This window comes from Elephas maximus, chromosome 25 (assembly GCF_024166365.1).
Source record: "Elephas maximus indicus isolate mEleMax1 chromosome 25, mEleMax1 primary haplotype, whole genome shotgun sequence".
Taxonomy (NCBI): Eukaryota; Metazoa; Chordata; class Mammalia; order Proboscidea; family Elephantidae; genus Elephas; species Elephas maximus.
The window spans coordinates 47552546-47556503 of NC_064843.1; positions in this window are offsets into that span (position 1 = coordinate 47552546).

Consider the following 3958-nt stretch of genomic DNA (forward strand, 5'->3'; position numbering starts at 1 on the left):
ATACATGCAGGTGTTTCCGCTGACAGCCCCAGCTGAGCTCCTAGCTAAGAAAGAACAACAACCACCAGGCATAAACTCCAGTCCCATAAGACTGCAGCCCTATGAGAAACTCTTCAAGCTGAACCCAGTCAACCCTCACAACCATGAGAAACCAAAAACCCGTTGCTGTGGAGTCAATTCCAACTCATAGTAACCCTATAGGACAGAGTAGAACTGCTCCATAGGGTTTCCAAGTAGCCAACCTTTTGGTTAGCAGCCAAGCTCTTAACCACTGCACCACCAGCACTCCCACAACCAAGAGAAATAAGAATAAAATGCTTATTGTTATTTTAAGTCAATAATTCTGGGGTGATTTATTACACAGCCACAGCTAAAATACTCAACAAGCTCTGTTATTTAGGAAAAAGACCCAATGATCCTGAGTGGTCAGTTGAATTTTCTGCCCTGAATAATCAGCTCATCATTAGAAGTGGATGCTGTTAATTCTCGGCTACCCAGTAACAGCCTTCATTTCCTAAAGGGGCTGTCGGACTTGATTTATAAAACAAACACATGATTCTACCCTAAAAACCAGCTCCTCTTTCCAACTTTCCTATTGCTGTTAATGATACCAATTTTCCAGGACCTCGCCCTCTGAATGCCACGCCTGACACATCCCTTTCTCTGTAGACTATGAGGGAGGAAGTGAGAACTGTCAGAAGCACAGCCATCTCTATAAGGAGCAGTGCCATCAAGAGAAAGCACTCCAGTGACAAGGGAAAAACATATTCCCTGACTTTCCCCATCTGTCCCACCATATGCAGCAGTATCTATCAACACCCAATTTGCTGTATGTAGTTGAGGGCTTCTTTCCCATGTAGGAGTATAACTTACCCCAATTAGATATTAAGGCTAAAATTGTTTGAATCTTGGTGACATGTGACTGAAGTTATTATCAAGTCAGGCAGCCTCAACTCAACAAAAAAATAAAATTAGAATTTCTTTAAATTTTAGGAAGATTTTAAGTATAGATGGATGCATGTTTTGAGAGAATACTTTTATTGCTTCTAGAGGTAAAATTAGATCCTAGACTTGTCAAAACCCAAAACGCCCCACCTAAAATCTTAAATTCCAATAACCCCATCTGAGTTTACAATCTTTCAATTTCTGGAAGTTTTCAAAGTTTTTGAAAACTTTTGGAAAGTTTTCAACTTTTGAGTATCTCCCAATTTTTCTATACTTTTATTTTATTTAGACCTGACTCCATAGACCATTCTACTTTAAGACATTATATAAGCACCTTCTAAACATGATAATTTCTTCTGCCTACCCCCGTGGATCTATTATTTCAGTTAGTCTAGTCATTACCCTCTACTCTTTTGCCCCTTTGGTCTTCAATGACATTCGCCCAGAAAAACCTCACCCTTTAATTAGCCTACCATTCCAGTTGTTTTAATTCCTATAATTGGTCTTCTGAAACCCATAGCAAAAAAATTACAATTTTACTATAAACTCATGGCCTCCAACCAATGTTGGAGCCTCATCTCTGCCCAGCAATTCTCTTTCAGATTCATAGGCAGTTTTCTAATTTCACTAAGGACAACTTCAAATGTCCACTCATTCTCTGTTTCAGCTATTCCACTGCCTTTGCTCAATTCCTATTGCTATGAAAAAAGCTCATCTTGCAACGATCACCCTCCTGCAGGGCCAGCTTCATGTAGTCACATAGGCCTTGCACATAGAAGAGCTCCATACTTTGTTTAATGCTCGACTGTTGCCATCTTGAGAGTCTTAACAATCTTTGAATAAGAGGCCCTGAATTTTCATTTTGCACTGGGCCCTGCAAACCATGTAGCTGGTCCTGACTTCCTGCCAAGAGGAACCAAGTCATTTGTGCTTCTCTTAATCCTTCTTGCCACAGACAGTGAGATGTCTCTCTTACTCAAGGTGAATTCATTTTTTTTTCATTGAAATATAATTCACATACCATAAAACACCCTTTAAAGTGTACAATTCAGTGACTTTAAATGTATTAACAGGGTTTATAGCCATCACCTATCTAATTCCCAAAAATAAACCTCAGAAGGTAATGCCCATACCATTTGTAGTCACTCATCATTTCCCTCTCTCTCCAACCTCTAGATAACCACTAATCTACTTTCTGTCGCTATGGATTTACCTATTCCATACATTTCATGTAAATGGCCTTTATGTGGCCTTACATATCTGGCTTCTTTCACTTAGTATAATGTTTTCAAGGTCACGATGAATTCTTTTCTCTCTTCTTTGGACTCCAACCCCTCCTACCGCCACAGTCCTTTTGATCCAGAGCTCACCTTACTGTCCACCATTTCTTCTATGGACTCTACTCAATGAGTCATTGTCTTGAAACCTCTTCTGACCTTAACAACAACAAAAAAAACCCTTTCCTTCAATTCCACAACCCCTCCTACTAGTCCTCCCTGCCTCCTTCTCTTCCTTACAGAGAGTCTTAGCTCTAACTGTTTTCTCATCTCCCATTTACTCTTCAACCTTCTCGAGTCCAGCTTCTGTTCCCACTAGGCCACAGAAAATGCTCCTGCTAAGTTACCATTGAACACTCTACCTAACCAAAGAATGTTTTCTGTCCTTAACTTTCTTGACCTCTGTCTTAGGCTGGTTTCTCTAGAAGCAAAACCAGTAAAGCATATAAATATATATTAAAAAAAAAAACTGCTGTTGAGTCAATTCTGACTCATAGCTACCCTACAGGACAGAGTAGAACTGCCCCACAGGGTTTCCAAGGAGCACCTGGTGGATTCAAACTGCTGACCTTTTGATAGCACGTAGCCACTATGCCACCAGGGTATAAAATAGAGAGAGATTTATACCAAGGAAATGGCTCATGCGGTTGTAGAGACTGGAATGTCCCAAGCCCGTAGGTCAAGCTGGAGGCTTCTCCTGATTCATATAGCCACGGGGGCTGGTGAACCCAAGAGCAGCAGGGCTCTTTCTCACAGGCTTACAGGCCCAAGATCAGCAGGCAAGACAGCAGGTAAGCTGCTATCTCAAGTCCCAAGAACTGAAGGTCAGTCAAACAGGAGCCAGCTGCAGGATCCAAGCAAACAAAAAGCCAGTAAGTAGCCTTGCTAGGATATCCATTTAAACTCGATGCAGCCCACAAGCCCAAAGAAACTCCCTTTCAACTGATTGGCTACTCACAACAGATTCCATTATGGGGGTGATCACAACATCAAACAACTGCCAAACCACTGAGAATCGTGGCCCAGCCAAGTTGACACACAATCTTAACAATCACAACCTCCTACAGGGTTTGACATGGCTCATCACTTCCTTGTTAATAACTTCTTTTCCACTGGCCTCTTGGTCTCCCCCAAGATCTCTCTGGCTATCCTTCTCAACACATTATATTCACCTTCATCTCTAAATATTAGCAGTCCTCAGAACTCTCTATTGGTTCTTTATTTCTCTTACTCTACAGGTTTTCACTGAGTCCTTCACCCAACCTGAATTAAGAATTCTCAAGTCTATATTTCAATACCTGCCCTATCTCTTGGGTTCCAGTTTCATATGAGTATCTATTGAATATTTTCACCTAGATATCCATGAACTCCTGAAGATCCATAAATGTGTTTACAATTAAACTCACAATATTTTTCCAAGCCTATGTGAGTGAATGTGATCTCTATCATACAGTGATTCCACACAGAAACCAGGACTCAACAAGGTCTCAAAACTCCCTCTCACCCAAACACAATCTCCAGTCCATTACCACTTTTCCATCAACATCTCCCAAGCATTTCATTTATCTCCATTCTCACCACTATCATCATTTGTTAGGACCTCAGTGCCCGTGCCCCCAACTAGTCCATCCCACAATACTTGCAGAATGAGCTTTCTATTCTTATTATACCTCTCCCTGCTTAAACTCTTAGCTTTTCAAATAAGGCCCAACCTACCTCTCTGACTGTACTGCCCT